At 42.5% G+C, this 22,013-nt stretch overlaps 1 protein-coding gene across 1 annotated transcript in view; it reads right to left on the bottom strand.

Moving 5' to 3' along the window:
- Window positions 1-22,013, bottom strand: part of PHYHIPL (phytanoyl-CoA 2-hydroxylase interacting protein like) — a 55,318-nt gene that overhangs the window by 32,141 nt on the left and 1,164 nt on the right. The window lies entirely within an intron of this gene.

Genomic DNA, 22,013 nt, shown 5'->3' with positions numbered 1-22,013 from the left:
GGTTTGTTTCGAGGTTACCCCGTAACCCGAGAGAGTCGCCCAAGGCAAAACCACCCCCAAGCCACTGTTAGCGACTTCCCCTTCTCCAAGCGCGCAGCCCACCATGACTGCTGCGTGCAATCCCACCCAACTGCAAGGGCTCTGCCGTCCACTCTGATCCTTCGATTATGCAAGTATTTGCAGAAAGAAATATTAGCCGGATTTAGATTGATAAACATAGAAAAGATGGCAGGTTATTGATTGCAAAAGAGGGTATGGGAATTAGCCGTTTCTGGCTGTCTGCTCTGCACACTTCCCACCTGCCCTTTTTGTGGGAAGGAGAAATAATCCACGTGGTAGCAGTGCCATTCCTATCAAGCTTTTTTGAAAAGCACTTATTTATCAGTTCCGAGCTTCAGGAACAAGAACAGGGCCAGAAAAGAAGAAAATTTAAAGAGTAATAGGCTAATAGATTAAACTGGCGTGTACCACTGCAGCATCATCAGGTGTGACAGCTCAGCTCCTTCCTCAGCACAGGCCCACAGGCTGGACAAAGGAGCAGCCTCTGGGCCTCAGGAGCTGCAGGAGTGCACTGCTTTCTCCAGGTCACAGACTGACTCTGGGATCAAGCTCACTGTGGTGGGATGGGATCACCAATTTCCAGACTGGAAAGTGTTTTGAGCCCATTTCCTACCACACATTACAACAAGCATTCCTGGCACCAGTTTGTTGTTTCACCAAACCAAAATTCACACCATTTAGCCATTGATCTTGAGACACCAGCACTGGCTGCTTTGAGAAACAGCAGTTCATTGCACACAGGCTCCCATCAAGACTGAGGCTGTGATGTTTCTTGGTCAGCATTGCATGACAGCAAATCCAGAGTCCCTAAAAGTCCCATTTCTCTTTCTGCAGTCCCAAGACCTCCCAGTGTCCTCTCAGTCCTCACTGATCTGGCACAGTAGCAAGCCCTATTGCACAGCTAGGTGTCTGTCATTCCACTACCACTGGACTTTGGGATCCTTCCATTTGTTATGATGGTTTCTGGGGACACTAATCTCAGAAAATGAACTCTGGTGTTGCCTTTCACAAAGCCACTGCCAAGTGCTGCAGCCTAGAAGCAAGGAATAGGTTTTAGGAGCTTGGATTCCTCTTCAAAAACCTGTACATCCTGGGGAGAGAGTGCAATACTGAGCACCCTTCTGGGGCTGTGTACTCATTACACACACTTACACACACTTTCTTGCTCATCTTTTTTTTCCTGCCCTTTATTTCTCTGATGTTTTTCATCAGGATGGAAAATGTGTGCAGAGGGGTCAGGCAGGGGAGAAACGGAATGAGTGGGAAGGGAACCTAAAGGAAGAGAAAATGAAAAGGAAGTAATAACAGGAAGGGAGAGTGTGAGTCAATGGGGAGGTGGGAAGGGAGAGGAATATATGAATGAATGCGCAGACAGAATGAGGACAAATATAGAATCAGAGAGGGAAGAAATGAAAGTGGGTGAGACTGCATTCATCAGCTTTTAATTTTGTCTCTGACAAGCATTAATTCCCTGCACTGGAGCAAAACCTTTCTCCTTGATATTGCAACTGTTCTTAGCACACAGTCATCTCCTACGTAAGGCTGGAAAATGTCTTTCTCTGAAGATGGTGTATTTAGTCTCTCAGCCTATGTTCCACATTCATTCCCTTCCACAATGTGGCAGACGCTTCAGCAGCTCACACAATCTTGTTACTTCTTTGCTATAACATTATATAAAGTCCATTTGAAACAGACGCTGTTCTTGAATACTGAGAGAATTCCCATTTTATTCTCTCTGCCTCTATTTTATAGACCTTTCTCTCCTCTACTTCTTATTCTATGCAACTGAAATCAGGTTTTTAAGAACAGATGGATTTTGCATAGCTCTTTGAAAGCGGACAGCTTTGGGGGTGTTCCCATTCCTCAAAGGCCTCTCATTTCTCAGCTACCTTGTAGCAATAACCCCTGGCTGAGCTATATCTGTTTCTTTCCCCACACCATTACAATTTTTTTTTTAAGAAAAGACTGATTAATTCTCCAAATACTGGCACAGACTCCAGTGTAAGTGTAGAGCAGAAAAATCTTTTCCATAGCTCCACTTTTCTAAATCTGGACCTGCCTGAGACAGTATTTTGCAGAGTCACACTTCAGGCTTCCTTCAGCCTATCACTCCTCCCATCACCTGGGCGAGGGATTAACATTTTTTAAAGCTCAAATTACTCCCAGGTGTGATTCCATGCAATCACTTGGCAATGAATTTAGTCCTAAGTATTTCAGTCTCAGAGCACACAATGCTCTCATGACATTTTTCTTACCTGAGAGAACTATACTCTGCTTGTCTTAACAAGGAATAGCATTGTCTGAGGCACAAGTTATGTTTGTGCCAAAGGATGACAGAGTCTCAGCATATAATCAGAAAATTTATTCTGTGACAGATTATCCCTGACAGTGTTTAGCAAAAAATGTCACATACCACAAATATGGGTCAACATTATGTAATGGAAAGCCTGCCAATGGCAGCACATCGGTAGAGACAGCAGAGGGTCATGTGTTTAGAACTGCAAAAGCTTGCAAAGAATTTGCCACAACAGCAACCTCTCAGACTTTCAACATTTAGATAAACAGAATCTTACCAACTTCTGTAGTTCAACAATGTGTCTGTTATTACAGTAACCTCACACAAGGAGAGAGAAGCAGCATTTCCTAGCGTTATGCACGTACCAGGAAATGTGAGCTGTGACACACAGCTCTTGCCTGGCAAGGTTCAACAATCTCAGCTCTCCTGCCTCAGCCTGGCACTCACAGGCCCCCAGGTAGGTCAGCAAGATCTTGCTGCAGGGCTATGACTCTACAGCAGAAAGGCAGAGAGGCTGCCAGCCAGCTGGAGAGGTGTGTGGCTTCTTTCCTAAAAGGCACAAGCACATTCATGCCCTAAAGCAAGGGGGAAAGGGGCTGTGTATTCCTTTCCTCCCCACAAACAAACCCTCCCCATGATTACAAAGTCCAGCCCCACCTGTGTTGCGCTCTGTTTTGGGAAAACTGCTGTGTGTTAGCAGCAGAGCACAGCACAGAGCTGGGCAACCCCATCCTCACTATTTGAAAACTCTTTTGTATTTCATTGTAGCAGGTTTTTATCTGCAAGTTATAAAAGAAACCCCCTTTCTCAGACCTCAGCAAGACTCAGAGTTCCAGCTCTGCCTTCCCACTTGGGAATAAAAAACGATGTGTTATTGCTCAGTGGACTGTGCAAGCATAGGGCAAAAAGGCTACAGACATGGTTTTCAGGAAAGAAAAACCAGAGAGGAATTAAAGACAGCATTTTGAGGTTTTTTTTCCTGCTGTTAATATGTCACTTCTGAGGAGAAAAGCAAAATATTAAAGGACAGATAAAAGGAAGGATCAAAATCAGTATGGAGGGACAGTTGTAAAAGGTGCACTGACTAAACTTAGCATCTAATCCCTGAAGTTTCACGGAAATAAATTCTTTGCAATTTTTCAGTCATTCTCTGTCTTTAATGGACATGTCAAGTGTTTCAAGCATGCGAAGGCACATACTTGAGAATGATTGTGTGCAAAATATTCTTGAAATACCATAGAACTGAAGTAAAATCCACAGACTGGTGACAGAAAGACAAAAAACCATCCCAAAACTTAAGACCCTAAGTGAAAACCATGACTCTGTAGAGTTAATGTGCAGTGTGACAAGCATCCTTTGCTAACTGAGACAGACATTGATGTATGACAATTTAGAGCACTAGGCACAGTATCTAACCAGGAACCTCTTTGTTTGTTCTCAGCAAAGCAAGAGCCTCCTCAAATGCTCAGACAATAAGGATGATGGCAGAAGTCCCCTTTTTATACTCTAGGAAAATCCAAGGCAGAACAGCAGTGTTTATTCTTAGCTCTAGAGTGAGTCTCCCTCCCTCTTTCTGCCAGGCACCCTGACACCAAGTTCAGCAGTGAGGCTACAGCTCTCCTGGAAATGTCTCTGCCTGCTGTTTTCTGCTGTGGTGTTGTTTGAGATTCTGGGAAGCCCCACAATTGCTGGGAACTCTCCAGTGAGGTGCATGCAGTGGCTCATACATCTCAAAATGTCTCTCCTTCCCTGTTCAGGGGACTTCATTTCAGCAATTGCATTCAGTTCACGCATTCAGGCTTCTCTTGCAAGGCCATAAAGCATACTTTAAAACATCAAAGATACAATTCTGAGGCAATCTTGTGACTTCTGGGGCCAGAGAACCTACTCATGAATCTGGAAAAATGGCTTCAGTGTAGGCAAAAGCTAGTCTACTACTTGGATTAAAGGACAATCAGTCTGTAAAAAAGGCAACCAAGGGCATATGAGGTAGAGATTCACTGCAGCACAAGTGGCACAAATGGGGTAACCAGAGTCTGACTCTGCCCAGTCTCCCAATACAGGAATTAGAGGGTGTCAGTTGCAGTTAATAGCAACGGCTTCAGAGCAAACAAAAGGAGGTGGTACCTTCTGCAGTGGATCTAAGAGTTGTAAGACTAAAGGACAGTGCCAGTGCTAGAAATTTTTGTTCATTGAAGGGAAGGCTGGAAAAATTAATGCAAAGGGAATCCTTTAGAGTTACTAAAACCACAAGTGACTCAGAGTCCCTAAGCTGAAAACTAATGAAGTCCAGGAAGGAGTTACTGAAGACTGTTATATGTGCTTGTCATGCCTTTCATCTTCTGTAAACACCCACTTTCAGCCACTGTTAAAGGGACTGTACTATCCTGGGTAAGTCCTTGGTCTGACCCAGGACAATCACAGAAATGCCCAGTATCCAAACCTTCATTCCTTACCACCCACCACTGCCACACCACCCTCATTCACAAGGAAAGCTTCAGAGTATGGAGCCCTCTGATGGTACCGGTTGGGTGTGCAAATCCCAACCTAATCTAAGCAACATAAACAATTAAAAGGGAATATTTCTGTCCGATAAGGAAAGATATCATGGAAATTATAATTTCATTAATGCTATTGATGGTGCTGCTTTCTGATTTTCAGTTTTCTGATTAGCTTTATAAAGTCTGAATAAGCATCTAAAAAAGACAAATTCTTTCATACACAAAAAATTGTAATTGTAGTTCATAAAATTTATTTGTTCCCTAATGGGCACAAAGTACTGTTAATGCTTAGTGTTATCACTTACTAATTTCATTTTATGTTTAGCCTCCCTTTATGAGATCCAGAGTAACCTTAGAGAACAATCTGAACCTCTCTCCTCTGTGCTGTTAATCAGTCTTCCTACTTTTGTAACCACTTTCACATTTAACTAGTGCCTTATCCTCCAGATATTGGACCATATCTTGACCTTTAAAGGATACTACTGTCTGCTTATCCTTGACAATGCTGACTGCTATTCAGATTTACTTTCTGTCTACAGTTCAGTGGCCAGCCTTTGATACCTTTAAATGAATTTTAGCCCCAGCTGACTTGTTTCAGTAATTTCCTTAAGATATTACGTGGCACAGCATCAAATGCCTTCGTAAAGTCCTGATGTTGTTCTGTTCTCTGCTAATCTTCTGGCTTCATCATAAAAGATGTGGAGGGATAAACATTCTAATTGGCCTGGCTTGGTTTACTGCAGTACACCTGTGCCATATCAGGGTCTTGTTACACTATTCATCTCCATACAAATACATTTCCCCCTTTAGCTGCACTATTTATAGTATTTGTTTCAATTTGGAGCCATGCCCATAAGACAATAGTTTCCATAGTTACTCTTTTTTCAGTTTTTAAAGACTTCTGGCATGCTGACACTTTATTAGTCTCCTGATACTTCCTCAATTCTCTCTGGGGTTTTTTAGAAACTAGCTGTTCCATCAGTTCTTTAAATACCTGAAGGGACACATCAGATGCACTTGTTCAAGTGATGATATTTCATTATGTATTTCTTAGTTACTTTTTCCCAGCAGTTCATAATTACATCAATGATTTCTTAAGCAAGCCATTATTTAAAGTTTAATCTCCTTCCCAATAAACTTCATGGCAAAAGTCCAATTAGTTCTAGGGAGAGTAAGAACTGGTCTCAAAATTTATCTCCTTATTACAAATTAATTACAATTAATATTTTCTTGGTCAAGTAATTTTGTGTTATCATGCCTTCAGGACTTAAAACACAGTATTTTCATGTTATTTTTGACCTCTTGGCAGCTGTTTCAGTGTATCCTCATGCTGTCCCTGTTTCTCTCCTGTGTACTAAACTTGGAATATAAAATCCTGTTTTGGTGACCCTCCAGTTTTCTGTTTCTAGCACAGTTCATATTTTAGTTTTACTTGTTTAAGTAGCCCGCAGTGACCCATTCTCTCTTCAGTGTTTCCCATTTTCCTTGGAAAAAGACACATTTCTGCTGGCTTTTCATTACAGTATCTTCTAATGTTCTCCCTACTGCCCTTCCCCTTTCCACAAAGCCTTTTCTGAAACTCTCTCAGCTGATCCTGTGAATGAGATTTTCCTCATATTACTACACCCTTTCACTGGATAACCAAAACTCTTCAGATAGCCGAGAAGAAGGTACAGTTCATTGATAAAGTTAATGAAGAAAATCTAAGTGGTTAGTTCCTCAATGTCATCTACTGATCTCATTTTCTTACAGCTATAGAGCTATAAGCATTTTGCATAAGCACAGAAGATGGGATCTAGGTTGATGTCACTGCTTTTGTACCATCACAATCTGCTATGACTGAGGTGATGTGGCAACACAGGAAAGACACCATTGTCTCATCCCCTGCTGCTACCATGAACACAGTCAATTAACTGCTAAGGAAACACCAGGAAGATTGTGTTAAATCAGTGACAGTAGGAACACCAAGACTTTCCCTCTCCTTAGCTCAGAGACTGCATGAGTAGTGAGACTGATCTTAAATTTCTCTCATTTGACTCAGTCACTTACTACAAGCTCTTCTACTGTTTTTCAGATCTATGATTATTTATATATACATTTTGCATTGACCCAGGCTGAATGCCAGGTGCCCACCAAAGCTGCTCTCACTTTCCCCTCCTCAGCTGGACAGGGGAGAGAAAATATACCAAAAAGCTTATGGGTTGATATAAGGGCAGGGAAAGATCACTCAGCAATGACTGTCATGGACAAAATGGAATTGCCTTAGATAAATTGATTAAATTGACTACCAACCAAAATCAGAGTACGACAATGAGAAGTAAAAAAAATCTCAAAACCACCTTCCCCCACCCCACCCTCCTTTTTGGGCTCTACCTCCTCCCCAACCAGTGGTGCAGGGAGATCGGGAATGGGGGTTATGGGCAGTTCAGCACAAATTGTTTCTGCTGCTGCTCAGGGAGCAGAGCCCTTCCCCTGCTCCAGCATGGGGTCCCTCTCACAGGACCATCCTCCCAGCTTCCAGAGTCCTTCCCACGGGCTGCAGTTCTCCATGAACTGCTCCAGTGTGGGTCTCTTCCCATGGGCTGCAGTCCCTCAGGAACAGCCTGCTCCACTGGGGGTCCCCCATGGGGTCACAAACCTGCTCCAGCACGGGCTCCCCTCTCCACAGGTCTGCAAGTCCCTCCCAGGAACCTGCTCCAGCGTGGGCTTGCCACGGATTCACAGCGTTCTTTAGGGCATCCCACTGCTCTGGCATGGGTCTCCTTCATGGGCTGCAGGCGGGTCTCTGCTCCCCTGTGGATCTTCATGGGCTGCTGGGGGACAACCTGCCTTGCCATGGTCTGCACCACGGGCTGCAGGGGAATCTGCTCTGGCACCTGGACCACTTCCTGCCCCTCCTCCTGCACTGACCTTGGTGTGTGCAGAGTGTTTCTCTCACATATTCTCAGTCCTCCCTTCCCTGGCTGCAAAAACTTCTGCACAATTAACTTTTTTTTTGCCTTCTTAAATATGTTATCACAGAGGCTTTACTGCAATTTCTGATTGGCTTGGCCTTGGCCAGTGGTGGGCCTGACTTGGAGTCGGATGACTTGGGCTCTGTTGGACATGGGGGGAGCTTTCTGCCACTGCTCCCTTAAGCCACCCCTTTAGCCATGCCTGTCCCCTCCCTGCTACCAGAACCTTGCCGCACAGACCCAATGCAATATGTGATCCACAACTGAAATGTCACAAAAATTCACCAGAAACAATTTCACATTAGAAACAGCAATGAACAGCTGTGTTTTCCATGGGTTTGCTCTGGTAGGAATGCATGTCCACCTAGCACCCATATACGGGCAGATTAGATAACGAGAATAGAGTATACAAATAGACGGTGAAATGAGCATTCATCTATAGCACTGTTTCTGTAACAACATCCACAAGCATTTTAATTAAACCATGTTCTGCTCTGAATTATGTCCTACCACTGTTACTTGTGTTCTGAATAGATGTCAGCCCTGCAGTATGATGTTTATTGATAGTGTAGCAATCCCCACAGATTTCCAGTTGCTGTACATACACAGTGCCCTGGAGTGTTTAAAGTCAGTGGAGGAGTTGTAGCATTCTGTGAGACTTAAAAATCCTAGAACCGACTCAAAATCTGTTAGTGACTGATTCACTGCTCCTGCTTCTTAAACCAGGCTGCACAGGAGGATAATTGCAAAGGCCATCTTTAGCCTAAGGAGTTTATTTGCCTTAGGATCTTTCCACAGTCAGTGGAGAGTAGAAAAATCTTCATCTGTGTCTCAAAGGGAGTTCATTGTAGGTGCTCGGAGCTGCCCCAGAGGAAGCAGGGGAAGAAAAAGCTTCTGAGGCTAAATTTAGTCTTTGTGAATGCCCCCTAAATTGTTCCTGTGTGTGTTTGCAAGAGCCATCTTTGATAACATGCAATATATTCTGGAGTGAGAAATGAAAACAGCAAAGAAGTATGGTAAAACTCTCTCTCCTGGGCTAACACAAGCTCCTCAGCTCCTTGTCCAAAGTTCAGGGGGCTTTATCTGCACATGCTGATAGCGACAAGGCTGCCTGCAAAGCAGAACAAGTGTCCAGGTGTTGCCTAATGACAGAGGTGTGACAGTGACAGCTCCTGTGTGATGGAATGTGGGTCTGTGCTCAGACTTGTCCAATCACTGCTTATCTGGCACCTGCTGAATTCACATCAAATGCTCATCATTTGTAAATTCTTTTTCTCTAATTTCCTCTCCTTCTTCCATGTTAACTGCCCACCCAGTATCTTACATTAGTTTTTTTAACCAAATTTACTAGGGTTATTTATGTAATTTTTCTTTTTAATACCAGTATTTTTCTTCTTCTTGATTCTCTCTGTTCTTGCTTTTATCCATTTTCAGTCTAACCTCACCTACTCCCATCTGTCTGAGAGCCAGCTTCTGATTAATGTATCTCCACATAAATTCAATTTAGCTATCAACAGTACATTTTTGGGGTTGATCATGTGACATCCACCTGGTTATTTCTGGGATGAGGAGGGAAAATGAAGTAGAAAGTAACAAAAAATTGTTTTCTATGTTGAAGCAGTTGATTTTAATTAGTGAAATTAAATTTCATTGGGTTTGTGTGGCAAATTTTTGGTTGCTATAGGGGTGACTCTGTGAGAAGCTGCTGGAAGTTTCCCCCAGGTGTGATGGAGCCAAGGCCAGCCAGCTCCAAGGCAGACCCACCCTGGCAAAGGCTGAGCCCATCCACATTGGTGGTAGCACTGGAATAACAGATGTAAGAAGAAGGAAAAAATCCTGTGCAAGAGCAATCAGAAGAGAAGAATGAGAATACGTGAAAGAAACAACCCAGCAGACACCAAGGTAGTGGAAAATGAGGGGGAGGAGGTGGTCCAAGCACTGGAGCTGAGATTCCCCTGCAGCCTGTGGGAAGGACTCACATTGGATAAGTTCAAGGGGGACTGTCTTCTGTGGGAGGGACCTCATGCTGGAGCAGGGGAAGAGTGTGAGCAGTCCTCCCATGAGAAGGAAGGAGCAGCAGAGAAAATGTGTGATGAACTGACCAAACCCCAAATTCCCCATCGATGAACTGACCAAACCCCAAATTCCCCATCCCCCTGTGCCACTGGTTGGGGAGGAGATAGAGCAAATCAGGAGTGAAGCCAGGGAAGAAGGGAGAAGTGGGGGGAAAGTGTTTTTAGATTTAGTTTTTATTTCCCATTATCCTACTCTGATTTGATTGGTAATATATTAAGCTAATTTCCCCAAGCTGAGTGCATTTTGCCCATGACAGTAATTGCTGAGTGATCTCTCCCTGCCCTGATTTTGACCCACAAGCCTTTCATTACATTTCCTCTCCCCTGCCCTGCTGAGAAGGGCAGTGACAGAGCAGCTTTGGTAGGGACCTGGTACCCAGCTTGTGTCAACCCACCACATAAATGTTCTGGTCTCTTGTCCTTAGCAGGCTACTTACAGTAGCTGCCAGTTGACAGGAAAGTCGTCTGTGTGGATTTTATCAATCTTAGAACGTATTGCCTGTCATGCTGTGGAAGTACTAATTTGTACACGTAAGTGACAGTAAAGTTTTCCAATACTAGATTGAGCACAGCAACAGAAGTAAGGGTGTGAGGTGGAGCTATCCAGTTTTGTACTTTAAATGCCAATCTAGATTAGCCCTACTATTTTGTAGCAATACTTTTTGCACTGTTTTGTTCCCTGCTATTTAGGGCAATAGCTACACTACTACAACTTAATTCCTTGCATTTTTAGAACAATCATTACATTTTTAAACATATTTTAATGCTGTAGCTCCATCAAATTAATTTAGAGGTTGTACCAGCTTAATAATACACACTCCTACAGTGATATAGCTACAGTTCATAAAAACTAAGGACAACTTTCCCCCTTAATTGCTGTGTACCACCAAACTGCTCCTGTCAGGAGTGAATTAGACCTGGTATTAAGGCAGTACTGTATGTGTTTTTGGAGTAGAGCCAAATGTTCATGTATATTAAAACCTCTAGAAATGTATTGCTGCATATGTGTTTGCATTCATAAAATTTATCAAGCAAAGCTATTCAGAAAAGGACGATATGAAACAGAGTCAGCCTAAGGAGAGATTGACAACAGAAATATTTTATCACTGACCAAGGACTATCCTCATTTGTCTAATAGTGCAATAGAAATGAGTGCCAAATCCTCCATTCTCTGCAGTTTGACACCTGAGCAAAAATGCTCCATTACCACCTTTAACATTCTTTCTTGAAGCTGAATAATTTCTCACAATAAACTAGGTGAAACAAATGAGGTATAAATCAAGCTAAGTTCAAGGGTTAATGAGATTAGCAGCTAGCAGATCCATTGGCTATCTATAGACTGACCACTAAGTCTTATGCCCTCAGGAGTTAATTACACAACTATCACAACATTGAAAATGCACATGACTGGCCTCTACCTGAATTGTAAACAAAAATTCCCACTCCCAGCACAGGAGCAGTGATGTCCAACAAAAATGTGACAGCAAATAATTCAGAGACAAAACACAGAAAAGTATTCCCGAATGTCTTCAGGGCTTCCTCCCATGCTTAGGAGGCATGAGGGATGCTCAGTGACAAATAAGACAAAAACTGGGAAGCCCAGCTGTCAAAGCAGAGGTTGGTCCCCTCACTCCTCTAACCAGGGAGTTCAAAACTGCTGTTATAATTAACACTTGTAGAAAATGATTTAAAAATGTGCAGTGATCATGATGGCTAAGGTGGGGAGACCCAAGGTCTCTGGGTCTTGGTGACTTTAGTGCAGTGCTTCTGCAGCTGAAGAGGCGCCACGCAGCCCTTTTGGGAACAGTTGCTGTCAGCGAGCATTATGAACTCGCAGTCAGCCTGGACAAAGATGCTCATTCCCAAAGCGTGCCTGTTCGGCTGCAGAAGGCAAATGCCTGGAGCTAACAGGAATGTCAGTAAAGAAATAGGAGCAAGCTGTGGGGTTAGACAGTCACTTTGGGGGTTTGAGCTCTCATGCATGACAGCACTATCTAAATGGAAATAGTATGCAAACTATGAATTCACCCTGGAGTAAAACCTCCTTCCTGTATCTTGCTGGCAAAAACACTTTATCAACAAATACATTCGCACTGAAATAGATCATGCAACCAGCTTTGGAGAGAACATGTAGTCTTATCCCTATTTTCTCTTTTTGGATTTCTCCACCCTCTTGAGGGATGGTGGTCTGAACTCCTTATACTGTCAAACTCCCACTGACCTCAACAGAAAACAGCTCATCTCAAAACACAGCTGAGCAGAGCAGCCAGCTGCCTTTGCTTGAGCCAGCTGTTCCCAAACCGAGGTTGCAATCCCACATGCAGCTGCAAGGCAGGCAATGAGAGCAGGGTCAGTTCTCCAGCCTATTATGTGGTGCTTCCACAGATTGTGGGAGCAAAAGCTTTGCTACAACACTGATCATGGGTATCTTCTTTCACTGCTTTAAAGTTGTTTTCCCCTCTTCCTCCCCCTCAACTAGTGATGGAATCTTATTACTGCTTGATCCAGCTGAACCCTAAGGCAAAGTTTTCAGCACTGGGCACACTCCTGCAGAGAGAGTTTTGTATGAATTATAAAGTCAGGGCATTCAAATAGTACATCAATTCACTTCCCACAGGCTGTCTTCATGAATGCTTATTCATCTTGAAATGATGGTACTCTAAGAAGTCACTTAAGCTCTTAAGCTTTCCTGATCTCTTGTCACAACTTCAAGAACAACCAAAAGGAAGAACGCTTGGAAAGGCATAAAAACAAAATCCATAGTCAGAAAAATTTCTGTTGCTGCAACTGCTGCTAAATAAAGAGATCACTCCCTGCACAGATGCAGCATAACAGTATGTTCTGCTGTATAGATCATAACAAACTTCGATTCAGTCATTTCTGCCACCAAAAGATTATTGCTGTGGTGTCCTCCTTGTTTAGGGACATAGGCAAACATAAAAGCCCCTCTGCACACACCCTTCTGGAGACTGCAAAGGAGAAGCAAAGAGATGTTCCCCACACTTCCATTGGGGGAGGGCTGCTGGCTATTTCTGACAATCAAATTCTTATTCTGGCAGAGATATCTTAAAAATTATTTTTTGTTGTCATTACATGTAGCAGTATTGGTAACCTCTACAAAGCACTCTTGTGTTTCAAACATAACGTTACCACACAAACATGGGCTGTGCCGTTCCACAAAGGCTAAGCAGCACATTTCTTACTGCCTTAAATCGTGTCTTCCAGGCCTTCTGGAGATCAGAGGGGCTGGCACAGGGGAGCAACTAAGTGCAAGTCACTTGTAATGTTCTACCTGCTAACTAACGAGCAGACAAGCCCTGGCAGGCTGGCTGGAGCTGTGGGCACACAGCACTTGCTATAGCTCATTTCAGAAGGGTAGCACTACTTTCCTCTCTCTCATGCCCTCTGCCACACGCCAGCAAGCAAACAGGAGCACGGGAGCAGCTGACCACTTCTGATGCCAAGGACTGTGTGCACGCACTGTAACAGCCTGTGCTCGCCAGCACTTCTCAAAGGAAACGAGAAGGCAGTGTTCCTCTCAAGCCTTGGGTAAGGGCAGGGAAGGGAGAGGGAAGGAACTCCCCCCGCCGTCCTCTTTATCCTGTCGTGGGAGCTAAGCAGAACAAGCCAGATTTAGGAAAGTGTGTGAATGCGAGACCATGGCAGGTTGTCCCCTTCCACACAACACAGCAATTGAGGGAGTGCTGTCAGGGCCACGGCACCAGCTCTCCATGCAGAGTTCACATAGTCTGGGAAAGTGGGCAAGGTGGAAGCACAGGAACCCCTCTGCATCCTGATGCTGTTCCTTCCCTTCCTAGGGCACAGCACAGTGCCTGGGACAGACAAAGAAGCAAACACAGGGCAGAGGTGCTCTCATAGAATCACAGAAAATGCTGAGCTGGAAGGGAGCCACAAGGATCATTGAGTCCAACTCCTGGCTCTGCACAGGACTGTTCCCACTCTTAAAACCACTTTGCCCTTTTCTTCCCCAAAGTGCTTTCTCCTACTCACTGTCTTTGCTTGCCAGAGGTTCTCGGGGAAAAGAAAAAAAAGGAAAAGACACAATGGGCAAATAAAACTTGCCATTTCCAGAGATCAGCCAGGACATGGTAGGGATGCTCCTCTCCTGTCCCCAGTCAGGGACATATAGAGAAACTGTAACTCTGAAGAGTCAGGAGACATCTTCTTGCCATGTACATCCCGACTGACTGTCCCCTCCCCACGCTGCCGTAACACTGGGTCTGCAGGATCACTGAACAGCAAGAGGCTGGTGGAGAGAATGGACTCCACACATTTCCATTGTTCAGAGGCAGTTTATCAATTGTTTGAGGACCTGTCCAGGTCAAGTTTGGTTCTATTTTCAGAGCTGCATAATGACTGTTGATGACATCTGCCCATGACTGGCAGCACACATTGATGAGTACTGTAAATGACCAGTTTCCAAATGTATAGCCACGTGTCTCCTTTCTGCTCCAGGCAGCTGATAAAGATCCACTGGTGGTAGCTGCTGTCTAATACGGTAAATGATTTTGGAGATTACAGTCTTCTCTTGTGTAATCTTCTTACGTAAGGACTGAGAAAGAAAACATGTGATGTGCAGAATTTGAACATCAAAACAGCAGTGGATTTGGAGCTCAACATTTTGAAAATCTTTTCTTACTATTCCAAGCTAATAAAAAGTCAACAGAAATAAAATTCACCCTCTTATATATACAAGAAATTTAAACAAGAGCTGCATCTCACCATAGAATCTTGTGTGATAATCCACTACGTGGTATTTAGCTAATCAGATGTTCAGTGAATAATATGGGAGGTAACTAAGCAAGTCAATTTTAATTCTAAGTAAAAACTAAACAAAACTGAACAAAAAGCTTCAAAAACTGGAGCTTAGAGATTGCAAATGGGTTGTTCCTATGGTAGGTTTATGTTGGAGAAAAACATGTTGTTCTTCCTAACCAGCTACCTCATGGTGACACGCACATTTTGAGACTTTTTGCATGCTGATTTATGATTTCGAGCCACACTATTCCATTTGGTCTCCTCATGTGCTGCATCAGCAGCTCCTGCTGTGTGTTGCTTGTAGCTCCTTTTGCTCATTCCTCATAACTTATGCTTGTAGTAAAGACAGAGGGACTGGCTTAAAATGTTTAAAATCTTAAAGGCAGAGAGAGAAGAATGTAAAAAACAAAACGAGATAAAGAGAACGGAAAAAAAGTAAAAGTAGCAGAATGAGTGGAAAATGCTGAGAGGCTCTTTTGTCCTGTTCATTCCTATCGATTACTGTCTGCTCTGTTCCTTTCTTTATCTTTCTTTGCTGTATCATGTGTCATACTGCAAGCTTTGAGAACACTGTGCTCAGATACAATGGCAAAGAGCCAACACATGCAAGACCTGAAAATACCAAAGAGATGAACAATGCTCACGGGTGGAGGCTGTTTGCAGTAATGTGAGAAATTTAATGCCTGGAGAAAAAAGGTCAAGATCAGGAGAGGGTCTGTCCTGTCTTTACTTCTGAGCATGAAGTATAGAGGGCTCACGGATTTACAGAACTCAGTAAGGGATGGAAGTTTTTCATTGCTTTTAGATGAGAGTTGTACCAGTTCTTAAAATAGCTGAGAAAATACTGGAAAAAACCCTCCACCAGCATTTGCTCAAACTTTTTAATAAATTCAGTCTAGCTGTTTGTCCTTCATATATGTTCTAATGAAAAAATGTGCTGGTGATGAGACTCACAGACACTGCAATCATTATGCAGATTATTCGGTGAAGGATTTGGAATAATGCATTGGTAAAGACTGGATTCCTAAAAGACAGAGGCAACTAATGAAATTTCACCTCTGCCCTGTTGATGCACTAGTAATAAATGAAAGGCCTTATCCAGAGGGGTTTTTGTTCTATTCTAAAAGCTGTAATTCTGAAATTATTTAGTATTAAAATGTTTTTCCTGCTGGACCTGATCAGCCTCTCAAACGGAAAACACAGCCTAAACATGCATATTTTATCAAAAACTTGTCTCTTTTTCTTGCTGTTTGCATTTTTTTCCTTAAAATGCAAAATCTTGCTTGATGTACATTTCCTTGGCAGTAAGATCAAGACTGAACTCAAGGAAAAGCTTGTTAAAGCTCCTAACATTGGCTTTACAACAAAAAAACACAGACATAAATCCAAACACCATAGATGCAGCCATCTTATGCCCTTGCAGAATGGCTCTGGTAGAGACAATGTCCAAAGAGAGAGAGAGTAAGGAGGGAAAAAACCCCAGACTAGGGGAAGATCTATTGCATGTTCTTGTTTCATGGTGGAAACCCAGTAATGACACATTGATAATCTCTAGATCCAGTCAGTTGAGAAAATGAGAGTTTCCTGTGTTTATTACCAAATGAGAGCAGCCCTGTGACCACAAGCCCCACTGAGCTGTGTCCCTCTTGCTCTGTGCTGTTGCTGCTCACACCAGGGCTGCAAGTCTCCTGCTTTGCTGTGCTGTGCCCACCAAGTGAATCTGTTCATGTCTCTCACAGGTGCTACATCGGCATCCAAGTTCATCATTCTTTAGATAGACTCCTCAAGATAGCTCTGGAGAGCTAGTAACTCACCGTGTTACATACTTGACTGGAATTTCTAAAAGTCTTCTTTGTGAGGCAGACAATGACAGCAAAAACAAAACCAAAGCCAAAACCAAACAAACCAAAAACCCCAATGTTTTTAAACTATTTTGCTCTCATCACACAGAAACACAGAGCCAGGGGAGTTTCAAGAAGCTAACTTTTCGCTCAAATCTATCTTTTCTATTAAAAATCTCTGTAAGGTTCTTCCAGCGCTCCTCCTCCTTCCACTTGCTGTGTTGTTTTCAGTCCTAAGCAGTAAGTTGGCTGTCTGGCTCTCTTCATTCACTGTGACATTAGGTACTTAAGCCTAAGGCGCCAGCGTCTCTCAAAAGGTTGCACAGGGTGGCAACGCTTTGATTCGGAAGACAAAACGCATCCAGGCACACAGCTCTGAGTTTCACTACTTTCTTGACCTGTGCTGACAATCTGCCCTCTTTTTTTCTCCACTCCTAGGAGGGAGACATTCAGTCATCCAAATATTTCTTTTGGACACAAATACAGCTTAGTTGCAAAAGCCACTGGATGTATATGAACAGCAGACCCTATTTATAACTGTTCTGTGAGTGATAGATTGCCTCCAGGAGGGCTCCTCAGGTGGAGCTGAGCTGTTTGTGTTGGAGGCAGTGGCTGCACACCAGTGTTACTTGGTGGTCACGAGATAGCTGAGCTTTCTTAGTGCTCCTATGTACATGCCCCAGTATACACTGTTATTTTAAAAGTCACTAATACTGCTTACTAGAATTCTGAAGGAAAATTTTTTTCCTCTGGTTCTACAAAGTTTTTGCTTTTCCTTCTGCACTGAAGTAAGTCATAGTTCTCCTTCTCCTCTCAACCCTCTTTTGCCAAGTTGCCTTTTTAATTCACTCACCTAATAACATAGCATACACAATATATTGTTGCTTATTTATAAAAAAACCTAAACATTTTCCAAGTAATAGAGGGTAAGGAAAACTGGAAGGATAAAATCTCTTATGAAGTCACCTAAAACAGAGATTACGTTCTTCCCAGAATGAGAGCACAAAGGAAGTTCACTGACTCCAACACAGGAGATGAAACAGAGATTCAGCTCAAATACCCTCAGTGGATAAGTAAAGAAGGATTTTCACAGGAAAGCTTTCTAAAAATAGATCTGGAGGTTGATGGCACTGTATTTCAACAGTATAATAATAACAATAATAATAACACCACCACCTTTATACCTGTTATGACACTATCTCAAGTAATTTAAAAATAATATGCCCTGAAACGATAAACAAATAATTTGGCAATGATCTGGAGGAATGCTTTTAGTGCAGCAAGCCCAGAATAAATTCAAGGAATGAAGTTACGGGAGAGTCTGAGCAGCAAAAGCCCTTCTGCTTTAAGAGATGTACATCTATCTATTACATGTAGATGTACATTGCTATCTATTTCTAGACATTGCTTCTAAGCTATCAAATATGTCCCTAAAATAACATTCCACCAAAACACAGATTAGGTCAGAAGGGAATGCTGGCAAACACCATCACAACACAGAGATCCTCCATGGCTCCGCTCAAGAGTAAATAGTTTCACGCAGCCAAGAGTACCCAACAAGAACTGCTGAAAGGATAAATTGTGGCCTACTCAGGTTTCATCTCTCCAGTAAATGTCCTACTGAGAGTAATAAAATATTGGATAACAGTGGATTACAAACATCAGGAGTTCTGAAATCATTCAAAGAGTGACACTCCAGAAGAACTCTTCTTGACTCTATACCCAAACTCCAGACAAGAGTGGTACTGTGACATTTTGGAAAGATGTTGGTACATGATTTAGATATATTTTTGTATTCTGTGTTTCTATTTCAAAATATTGGAAAGGATGTACATAAAAAGCTGAAGTTTTTTCCCTCACGTTTCAACGATTAGTAAACCACAGTATGATCTCTACGTGCTTCCTGTTCATCACAAGTCTACAGAACATAAAATCCCTTAGGAACAGAGAAAAATTATTATGCAATCACAGAAATAGTATGCACCAAATTAGGTTGATTTATTTACTTTTTAAATGTGAGAAGTATAACCGTCTTAGAAAATTGTGTCAACATCCTTAGAAGTAAAAAGGCACACAAATTTAAGTCTTGAATATACCCCTGCAGCATATTTTGGAGGCGAACAGGCAGAGACTATCTTAGATCTGAAATAAATACTTCTGAAGATGAAAACTTATCAGAAATGATCATCCCCTCCAGTTCTGTGCACTCGGGAGGGGAATGCAGCTCCCATGCTTTGACTTGTTAGTGAACAGAGCCTCATGGGCTGGAGCAGCACAGTCTGTGAACAGAAGGGCAAAACCCCCGTGCACAGTTTAGGTACAAATGCTGATTATGGAAGTCACCTTATCTTGTTGCAGAGAAGCACCATGCCTTGAGGAGCCTTCTGTAGCTGTGTGTCTCTATAGTGACCTAAGCAATGTGCCCTCCAGCAGCCGCTGCAGTAACCCCCCCTTGGGCGGGACGGGATGTGTGACCTGAGCAGCTGCAGGGAGACCTGCCCAATTACAGCTAAAAGAATAGTTGTCTGCTGTGTGTTCTGTGTATGAGTGCTCATTTTAATTAAGGTTTAATCTCCTCAATCTCTACACTAATCCTTGGTTCCCTATAATAATATTCCCACAGAGGACTCCAGGGTATTTTCTGGCATCGAACAAGTCTTAACTGATGGGTTTGTTCTGGTTTTACAGACTCCTGTGTATCCATCTTTTTTTATTTTCTGAGAAATATGTCAGGCAGAAAAAAATATCACTGTTTGAGCATTAATTGGATGATAATGGCAATTTATGGATTTGAGGAGGAGAAAAGGTGCCACTAGAGTGTGTAAAGTGGGCAGCTGGCACAGTAGCTTCTGCCAACGTTTGTGTCAGCGTGGGAGTACAGCAATATGGTAGCTGTTAACGTTGCACTCAATAAATATCTCATCATATGTGAAGATGCGACTAGCCTTTTAGAGGAAGAAGCTGAGTATTCTCTGCATCTGTGGCAGGATTTTAAGTGTAATCCCAACAAATCTCAGCAGGCCTTCATGTGTGCTTAAATACTGTACACGTAAAATTGCTTTCTTGAAATCTAGTGTATAGGGAAGCAGTGACATAATAATGAAATGATTCACACATTGAATTATCCAGAGAAAAACAGTGTAATGCTCAACATGGCACTTTTTCTCAGCTGATTCAAGCCTTAAGGAAAAACACACAGGCCTGCTGTTGTCCAGTGCATGTGGCAGTTTTTCTTACTATGTGACTTGGATTCTGTGTTATATATTTGTGCATCCACAAAAGCATTTAATTATTTCCAACTTTTTTTGTTGCTGTTAGAAATAGGAAGGGCATTAAGATTATTGTTTTAGGACTGAGGAAATTGTTTCTGTTACACACGAACTTTTAACTATTGGAGTTAAACAGCAAAATAATGATATTGTAGATTAAAATGGCACTACACATTTTTTGGGTATTTTTCTACACCTATTTCTTGCCATGAGGTTTCCTCCTGTGGATTTTCTACAATCCTTACACAGTGATTCACTACATTCTTTTATAGGGAAAAAAATCTGGTGTTAGGGTTCTGTCTTCTACTCACGTTCTCTTTACATTTTGCCATGACAATTCTCTCTATGAGGAGCGTGCCCACCCTTTCTCCACCTTCTTCAAAAGCCTTTTTCCCTGCCTCCATCCACCACTGCTATTCTTCTGAGTGTCATCCCTACACAACTACTAATTCTGAACAAATCCCACAGCCCCATTCCCTTAGAAGGAAGTTCTCTATAATAAAAATTTATCATAGCATCAACAACTGAAACATCATCATTCTGAAGAGTCAAACCTACTGAGATTTTCAAGAATTTTTGTCTGTGAAGCCTCAAAAAGCTTGATTTATAGATGCAAGTAAAACAAACAGAACTGAAGCAAACTCAAAATATAGACTGCATAACAAAACATCCAACCAAATCACTTGTGAAACCAACTGGCTACACGGGTAAAGAAAATTTTTCATTTGATGTTAATGATGCCTATTCACTCTCCAGCCAGCCTCCAAAATGAGGATTCTGCCCACAGAACATCACCCATGCATTTATTTTTACATTCACATAAGCATAGACTGTCTTTTATCAAAGAATTTGGGAATGTAAGGTGGTGTATGAAAAAAGACAGTGCTTTTTTAAACTGAAATGACAAATGCCTTACTAAAGTGCTTTGGCTACTATGATGGACAAAATGTTCGTATATATATAGAAAATTAAGTTTTATAGTTTCACATGCAAATATAAGGAGGGACATTCACACTTTCTTACTGAAAAGTTAATGACTTTCGCATTTCCTAATAAAACACTTTCAACAAGCCTCATTAATGCAGCTGTTTACATTGACAGTTATTGGCATAAGCACACAAAAAGGGAAGATACTTTCTCCACCCTATCTCTTAAGCCTAAAAGCTTGAAATTTATGGCTGTAGAGAAATAGCAACACTGCCTCACAGCCAAACCCCAAGCATAAAATGGCACCTTCTGAATGAAAATGAAGGTCCTGGCGTGCTGCTCCGGAAAGTGAGACATTAGCTAGCTGATTTTAGCAGAAGGTGGCCAAGAAAGACTAAGGCAGAGGTGGGTATAATTTTTTCCTGCCAGCATGGGGTCAGTCCCTCACAGAGGAGTGAAGAGCTCATGAGGATGGGCCAGCCTGTTGAAGAACAGAGGAGTGGGGAACTGGGGAACCCGAGCACCCTGCAAAGTCACCACTTCTCTTCCAGTTGAACAGCAAGGCTATACTGTGTTGCTCCCTCATTTGTATTTACCAAAGAGGTCAAAGAGCAGCCTCATGCTGCCATCTCCAGACTAGCACGACAGCAGAGAATTTGAGGGGTGAATCTTCTACTTGCTCTCTCCCATGGTGTTCCCAGTGCCCCAAGCACACGGGAGAGCAGGAATCTGTGCACTCTCACACTGCTCAGAGGCGGCTGAGATCCAGCCCCTTGTCTGCTGCTTCCAGCTTGGGTTGCTCTGCTCCAGCAGATCCTACCTGGTGAGTTAGGCCTGGCTCGTAGCCAGTCCATGGGTGGACATCTGTCCTGTGGACGCTGGTGTGTGGTTTGTGTGTTTGATAATGACAGCATGAGGCTGAAGCCACGGCTGTGGTGGCCGGCTGTCCTCAGCCTGCCTTCCAAACCCCAAACAAGTCTTGGGAGAAATATCAATGGGGAAATACTGTATAACTGCATTTTGCATAGAGAGTACTCTGCCATGACATAGAGTGTGTTGTTTTGGTAAAATTTTCTTAATGAAGCAGTAAATCATGTTGTATCAAAATAAAGACAGCTGCAACTTATTACCCTACATAACAAACTTTCCACTAAGAATTAAAATGAAAAAAAAAAACAAAAACGTGAATCCAAGGATGCTGACCCGTGTGAGATTCATGAAAATGGAAGGTTATATTTACGAAATTTATAAAGCCAAGTACTATTCACTTTTTGTTTTATAGTCAACCAGTGCTCTGGTGGGGTTTAGAAT

The sequence above is a fragment of the Corvus kubaryi genome, unplaced genomic scaffold (genome assembly GCF_017639235.1).
Source record: "Corvus kubaryi isolate FWS band 111438036 unplaced genomic scaffold, C.kubaryi_AGA036_p1.0 37357, whole genome shotgun sequence".
Classification (NCBI taxonomy): Eukaryota; Metazoa; Chordata; class Aves; order Passeriformes; family Corvidae; genus Corvus; species Corvus kubaryi.
This window is presented reverse-complemented; position numbering and strand designations above follow the sequence as displayed.